Source organism: Theobroma umbraticum, unplaced genomic scaffold (assembly GCF_002168275.2).
Source record: "Theobroma umbraticum cultivar Fairchild unplaced genomic scaffold, ASM216827v3 scaffold_106.0, whole genome shotgun sequence".
NCBI lineage: Eukaryota > Viridiplantae > Streptophyta > Magnoliopsida > Malvales > Malvaceae > Theobroma > Theobroma umbraticum.
This window is the reverse complement of record NW_018397276.1, coordinates 1,616,155-1,624,646: the sequence shown is the minus strand read 5'-3', so window position 1 is coordinate 1,624,646 and position 8,492 is coordinate 1,616,155. Positions and strand designations below refer to the sequence as shown.

The window sequence follows — 8,492 nt, the reverse complement described above, 5'->3', positions numbered from 1 at the left end:
TACTATGTATTAGTTTTCAACAAGGGGGGACAAGCACCTTATGTTTGAAGTCCTTTTAATTATTCTGGTCTTTGGACTAGTGTGAGTACGAGATATTGTATGCTTATTTATAGATGTTATAATATGCATGTTGGTATGATGAATTCCATAAGATGGAGGCATAATATGTATGTTATTTATAGACGGCATATGATGTAAATTCCATATACCATATGAGATGATCAAGTATGCATGATGTATACTATAGGATGGTGTATATGATGTAAATTCCATATACCATATGAGGAGATTAAGTATGCATGATTAATGCCATGAGAATATGTATATGATGTATTATTCCATATACTACATGAGATGATTAAGTATGCATCATTAATGCCATGAGAATATGTATATGATGTATATTCCATATCCTACATGAGATGATTGAGTAAGCATAAATGCCATGAGATTACGTATATGATGTAAATTCCGTATACCTTATGAGATGAGTAAGCATGTATGTGAAAGACATTCCACATACCACATGCTACAAGTATGAGAACTCAAAGAGTGCGATTGATACCACTCTCACGGGGTGCAAGTGACGAGTTCACTCCTATGGTAGATCATAAAATGCCAAAGGGCAATGGGGATACACATTGCCAGCCCAAGGTTGATGGGGGTCAAACCATCGCAATGTATAAGTTTTAATGTTAATGAAATGATTATGGTTGTTATGTTTATGGTATGTTGTATGTTGAGTTCATTTAAGTAATGTTTATGGTTTATACCTTATAATGACATGAGAATGTGCTTAGTAAAAAGAATTGAGTCCTAAAGATAGTTCCCCAAATGTACGACGACTTAAGGAATGGCAAAAAAGCTAAATTATTGAGAAACTTAGTTTCTGTGTTCAAATTATCAATACATATGGAGCATGTATCGATACATTCTAAATAGATTGCCATAAGAGGCTTTCTATGTGAAATGTATTGATACACTTTACCAATGTATTGATAGATGCTTAAAAGTATTAATACATTCAATAATGTATCGATAGATATGGTATAGAAAAGGATGTTTGAGTGAATCTGATGAGGATTTTAAAGGTAAAGACTTTCAAAAGGTTTATATAAGTTTGTTTTCAAACAAAAGGCATTTAAATGAGTTTAAATGACATGTATAATGAATTTTCTAATCTAGAAGTTAAGAAGTGCAGGAGTTATAAATGCATGGTTACAAAATACTCGTATCCCCTAGCTTATCCCTTTCCAGTATCCACTCACTGAGTCTTTGTGACTCACATGTTAATTTTCCTATTTATTTTGTTACAGATCAGTGATCATCTGATAATAGCCAGTGTCGCAGTTACAAGTTTCCAGTCTTCATTCCTTGGTAGGTGTTTAGCAGCCACTTGATGCTTAAAGGGTTAGTCACATTTCGCTGATAAGTTGGTCTTTACTTTATGTTATGTTATAGACTATGAATATGTTTATGTTGATATTGTCAATGTTTGGGCACCTTATATGAATAATGTTGTGTACGAGATCATGATGATGGCTCGAGAGCCTATATGGGCACCTGAGGGTGCTGATGATGTTTGATGTTTATATTATGGTGCACTATGACAATGGCACTTGTTAATACCCATATAGATGTATTAAATTGAGCTGACACAATTTGGTTGAAAAGTTCTTTTATTGTGTTTTAAGTTTTCAAAATGTATGTATTACAATTATGTACGTTAATGGATGTGATATGATGTTTTTTCATGAGATGATGAATGTTTGATGATGTTATGATAAGAGCCTTGCTTGGGCCTAATGGGTTATGCTCGTTTAAGTCCATGCGTTGGTCACAATCCCTCTCGAAAATGGGATATGACATGTATACTTAATCATATAACAATATGTGATAGAGGTTTTCCTTCATGTTATGGCAATAATAAAGAGTTATTAAGTACTAATTGGATGAAGCCCACGGAACATAAAAGCCTTGCAAGAGAATTTTAATTTTGTTATAAGTATGAGATCACTATGCATCAAAGTCATGTTCTTAAAATTGTTTCTAGTCATTGTATTGTCAAGATATGGCATTGACAATGTTTAAAGACTGGTACATGTTAAGTCTCCTTACTTGAGAAGTAAGCAATCGATCTCATAGATTGAAGTGTATGGGATTCTTAAGGATAACAAGTGGGTGCTTGTTAAAGAACAGGTTCATTAAACATGACTTGCTATGAGAACTCCATTTGATATTTTACTCAAATGTCCATGGAATATGTTCTCATGTAATAGTAGTTCAACTAATCCTTAGATTTAAGACACTAGGTCATCTTATATGGAGAATGACATACTTTGATTTCATCCCTAGGGGTTTGAAAGAGATCACATGCCTAAAGAAGGTGTTTTTAGGTATGCCTTGAAGCATGCGAAGGTGAATAAGTTGTTAAGAGAGGATTCATCATCCATAGTGATATGAGGGGATATATCTCACTTGTTTTCAATTCTTGATTAACTTGGATAAAGCCATTGGCTAAAGCATGATGAATTTAAAGAAAGTTAGCTTCTTAAATTCAAAAGGTTAGTCATGAATTACAAGAACTAATATGGAATGTCATAAGTAGACACTAAGTCATGCTTTATGACATACGTGATATATTTGATGAAAGGACTGTATTGCATTGAAAGGCTTATCACTGAAAGGCTTTGTCAAATTCTTTAATTAACTCTCTAACATTTGAGTGGTCATGATTTATTGCTAGATATCCTCATGATCTGTAAATATAAATCATTTATCAAATTGATATTTGATTAAGATTTATATTTATTACTAACATGTTAGAAGCTTAATAGGTCTCGCAATTTGAGTGATATGATTGAGATTAAATAAGGATAATCAATTAAGTTGGTCTTAATTGGAATAGACCAAAATAAAGTGAGAAATTAATTAAGCTCACAAGGACTTAGTTGAATTAAAATACAATTGTTGTATCTAGAGTTACAACTTAGTTTGGCTATATACGCATATTATATTAGCCAACTAAACCTATAAGCCTTTAGCTAGTTCTTGGCTGTTTGATAAAAGTAAGAACAGAAAAATAGTTTTTTCTCTATGAAAAAAAAAAATTTGATAAGAACTTTTGGTTGTTTTGTTTTAGAAACAAAACTTGCTAGCACAACTAATTTTACCTTTGAGAAGGTCTTATTCAGTCATTGTGTGGATTAGTATTAGAGGCCAAAAATTTGGATGGTTAAAAATTTGACAAATCCTAAAGGTGAAGAAGTAAAGATTTTGATTGCAAGGTTTCGGACTGTCTTATTCTCTTATCGGGTTACTTCCTTCATCACAAGCCTTTTGGATTTAATTGTCTCTTGATTGCGATACCTAGAGCAAGGTATGTAACTCTTAAACTTATGAATGTTCATAATTGATTTGAAAATTTCATGAAAAACACAAACTTTGATCCTGTAAAATTCAACTATTTCTCAGATTAAATGATAGTTTATTTTTCTATTGCATTATATTTTTAATTTTATAATTAATTTCATGTTTGAACATAAGGTCGAATCTCAGCACATATTGCCTAGTATGATCCTAATATTTTGGGTGATGTATTGGGTTTGAAAAGGATGTCGGTGCCTTGAAAGTGAGAGACCATGACCCATCCTCCATTCATAGATCAACTAAATATTTACAAGAACCTAACCAATTGCCCCTTTTCAAGGACAATTTTAATACATAGGTATTTCATATATCGAGACTCAAGAGCAAAGTTAGCCAATTTTATTGGGGAGGCCAAAGACGAAAAGGAATTGTGAGAATATTATTCTTTTTAATATTAACATTATTTCTAACTAATTTAATTCAGTTAAACTTATTATTTTGACTTGCTACGCTAAATATCATATTTACATTAATATTTTAATAATACTTATTCCACTTTTATAATTTTTTACGTTAATTCTAATAAATTTATGTCCAGGTTTTTTAATTGCTACTTTTCACTATAATTATTTTTATCTTCGTGATTATGCCTCTATAAATTAAAATTTGTAAATTATTAAATACTTTTAATTAGAGAATAAAAATTTTAATTTTTAATTTTCAAAAACAATTATATTCATTTTAACTTAATAGACTTATTATAGTAAATATCACATATTTACATCAATATTTTAACAATATTTGTTTTACTTTTATAATTTCTTATGCTAATTTTTACAAGTTTATGTTAAGTTTTTTTAGTTGCTAATTGTCACTATAATTATTTTAATGCTTATTTTTATTCATTTATAAATTAAAATTTGTAAACTGCATGTTATACTTTTAGCTTGATAATATAAATTTAAATGTTTAATTTTTTCAAAAAAAAATTATTTTGACTTAATTGACTTGTTATGTTAAATATTAGACATTAACGTCAATATTTTAATAATGCTAGTTCCACCTTTATTATTTTCTACGGTACTTTTTACAGGTTTATGTCAAGGTTTATCAATTACTAATTTAATTATAAGTATTTTCATCCTCATTATTATTCCATTATATATTAAAATTTGTAAACAATTAAAAACTTTTAGCTCAACAATATAAACTTAAACATTTAATTTTTACAAAAATTATATATATTTTGACTTAATGGACTTGCTATGTTAAATTTCACACATTTACATCAGTGCTTTGATAATGCTTGTTCCTTCTTCACTTTTTTTTTTTAACATTAATTCTTGCAAGTTTACATCAAGGTTTTTCAATTGATAATTTTCACTATAATTATTTTTATATTATTATTATTCCTTTATAAATTAAATTTGTAAACCCTTAAACACTTTAAGCTTGAGGAAATATTTATTGGACTTAATTGACTTATTACGTTAAATATCACATATTTATGTTAATATTTTGACAATCTTTGTTTCACCTTAATAATTTTTACATTAACTCTCATAAGTTTACATCAAGGTTTTCCAATTGCTAATTTTCATTATAATTATTTTAATTTTTGTTATTATTCCTTTATAAATTAAAATTTGTAAATTGTTAAATACTTTTAGCTAGATAATATAAATTTAAACATTTAAGTTTTTTACAAAAATTATGTTTACGATACTTAATTGAGTTATTACGTTAAATCTCATATATCTATGTTAATATTTTGACAATACTTACTCCACCTTTATAATTTTTTATATTCATTGTTATAGGTTTACGTCAAGGTTTTCAAAATTCTATATTTTACTATAATTATTTTTATCTTTATTATTATTCTTTTATAATTTCAAATTTGTAAATCGTTAAATATTTTTAGTTAGATAATATAAATTTAAATGTTTAAATTTTATAGTAATTATGTTTATTTGACTTAATTGACTTGTTACATTCAATCTCACATATTTAGGTCAATATTTTGACAATACTTATTCAAACTTTATAATTTTTTACGTTAATTTTATTAGTTATATAAGGTTTTTCAATTGCTATTTTTTATTAAATTATTTTTATCATTTATTATTGCTTTATAAATTAAAATTTGTAAACTATTAAATACTTTAAACTCAAGCATGTAAATTTAAGTTTTGATTTTCCAAAAAAATTAGTTTATTTGACTTAATTGACTTATATATTATTACTCTACACATTTACTCAATATTTTGGTAATCCTTATTCTGCCTTTATATTTTTATATTAATTCTGACGGGTTTACTCAAGATTTTTTAATTACTAATTTTAACAATAATTATTTTTTCTTATGATTGTTCATTTATGAATTAAAATTTATAAATCGTTAAATACTTTTACTCAATCATATAAATTTAAATGTATAATTTTCTCAAAAATTTATTATAATTTAACTTAATTGGCTTGTTACACTAAATCTCACAAATTTATAATATTTTATCAACACTTGTTCCACTTTTATAATTTTTTATGTTTACTCTTACAAGTGCACGTCAATGTTTTTCAGTTCCTAGTTTTCACCATAATTATTTTTATCCGTGTTATTATTCCTTTATAAATTAAAATTTATAAATTGTTAAATACTTTTAGCTCAATAATATAAATTTAAAGGTTTGAGTTTCACAAAAATTGTATTTATTTTGACTTAATTGACTTGTTATGTTAAATCTCACATATTTACATCAATATTTTCATATGCTTATTCCACCTTTGTTAACTTTTATATTAATTCTTACAAGTTTACGCCAAGGATTGTCATTTCTTATTTTTTTCTTATAATTATTTTTATCTTTGTTATTATTATTTATTATAATTGTTATGGTAGTGCAGTAAGCTCAATGTGAGTGATTCCAAGAGGGGTGAATTGGAATGTTTTTTTTAAAATTTTGATGATTCTTTTTTCTTATTTTGAAATAGAATTCCTCAATCTAATCCATTTGAATTGACGAGATGAATCCTTGCTATATATTATAAGATGGTTTGGAGGCTTTGGAGCATTAATGGAGGATGAAGAAATGAAAATGAGAAGTAAGGCTCGAGTTAGGGCTTTTTATTTTTTCCACTAAACCAAAGGGTCAATCCTAAGTGTATTTTTCCTTGGCAAGGCTATAGGGATTGACCCTTTAACCTTAGGGAGTTGATCCTTTTGATTTCGAATAGCTATTTTTAGGTTCTAGCTTGTAAGGATTGACACTTTAACCATTGAACGTCGATCCTTTTGGTTCCAAAAGCTTTTCTGAGTATTTTACCTTGCAGGGGTCAACCCTTTAACCCTTGGGGTTGATCCTTAACACTTTCAATAGCTAATTTGAGCCAAAATACTTCCAAGGATCGACCCTTCATGCCTTAACATGACAAAAATCTATTCTTTTGGTGTCCTTTCACTTCTATTCTTTCAACCATCAATCGTCCTCAAATACAACACTATATTATGTAGAAATTTATAACCAAATAATTGAGAGAACTTATCCAATAATAAAATCAAAATATTGTTAATTAAAGGCTCAAATTTACCAAGCTTCACTTAATGAAAATCAGGGTTTCACATAAACGTTTACGCTAAATTCATGATGGGTGGGACTACGGATTCACGATATAAAGGTAGGCTAAGTCTCTTCTCTTGTCTACAACAATATTAAGATTTGAGCCATTGCAGAGTTATTAGAAAAGGATAAGGAAGTTCCTTGTGCATTGAATCCGATCAATTAATTTGGTCAGAATTATTTTCATTGTCAACTCACATATCGAGATTTGGGTATGTTTTTATATTCTAAATTCCTACTATGATATATCTTGGATTAATATAAATTTTTTATATGTAAAGTTTAACATATTTTTCATCAATCCACTTAGTGCCACAATCATACTATTGTTGGTCATAGGTGGACTTTTTTTGATATTAAATTAAGTGGGCCAATTGTTTTAAAAGCTTAGTTAATCGGAAAGATTCAATTATATAAAATTTTAAGTTTTAACGTTATGAATTTAAAAGTTTGCATTTCAAGCACAGTAGTTCAATGTGATTTAGTCTTATTCCTTTTATTGGTTTATTTGTTTAATTTGTCTATTTTTTTTATTTCTTCTATTAATTTAGTATGTAAAATGATATATATTTCACATTTGAAATTTCCAAAATCATATTAGAAAATGATAGAAATTTGAACTATTTAGAAGTTTTACTTGTTTTTCTCCAAAATTTGATCTTGTTTTAGAATTTAAAAAGAAGAAAAAAACAGAGATTAAGTGAGTACATTGCCTTACTCACATATAAAAAATTACTTAGATATGCTCCTTAATTAATACAATCAGATCAACAAATATACGTTTCATTCTAGTCATCATCTCCCACAAAAATGCAAATAATAAACAATTATCAATAGTTTATTATATATATATATATTTCACCTTTGTAGTGTTTAAACTTTTTGGAAGCTAGTACTTTGGCTCCACAAAAAACCCTAACTGCTCTGGTTATCTACACATCTCTCCAGCCCTCTGTTAGCAGAGACATGAACAAGTGTCTTGAGACCGGCCAATCCTCCACCAAGAACACTTTAAGGTGTACTAAGATATAATTCTTTCTTTTGTGAGGTCCGTTATTCATGAACAACTGTTTTCTTCTTCTTGTACATGTGAATAACACAATATATTGACTTGACGACTGCAGAGACAAGAGAAAAGGAAAGAAACCCATGGCCCCAGAAAGGAAAGAGAACCGAGAGTTTCCAAGCACAAGAAGCATGCATGTTCTAAAAGGAGGTTTGAGGTTAGTTATGTAGCTAATTAACTTTTTCCTTTTTGTGGAATTGATTCCAGTTTTGCATGCTGTTTGTCCAATTCCTGCTTGCTGATGATGTTTCACTTTTATTTATTAGCCTGACCAAAAGAAGGGATTCATGAAGAAGCAGAAAACTTTGGAATCAAAGTTAGCAGATCTTAAGAAAGAAATGAACCACGAGGAATTGCAGGAATACCAAGAAAAGCTGGGACAATTGGAACAGAACTTTGGAACAGACATTTCTCGGGCAAAAGCAATAAATGTTATGAGC

The 8,492-nt window shown here is 28.2% G+C and overlaps 1 long non-coding RNA gene across 1 annotated transcript; it reads left to right on the top strand.

The window, feature by feature from the left end:
- Positions 1–7,889: 7,889 nt before the first annotated feature.
- Positions 7,890–8,447, top strand: LOC110427565 (uncharacterized). Its single transcript, XR_016352089.1, has 3 exons — positions 7,890–8,002; positions 8,111–8,209; positions 8,319–8,447. It is a non-coding gene; the product is annotated as an uncharacterized LOC110427565 (long non-coding RNA).
- The last annotated feature ends 45 nt before the right edge of the window (positions 8,448–8,492 follow it).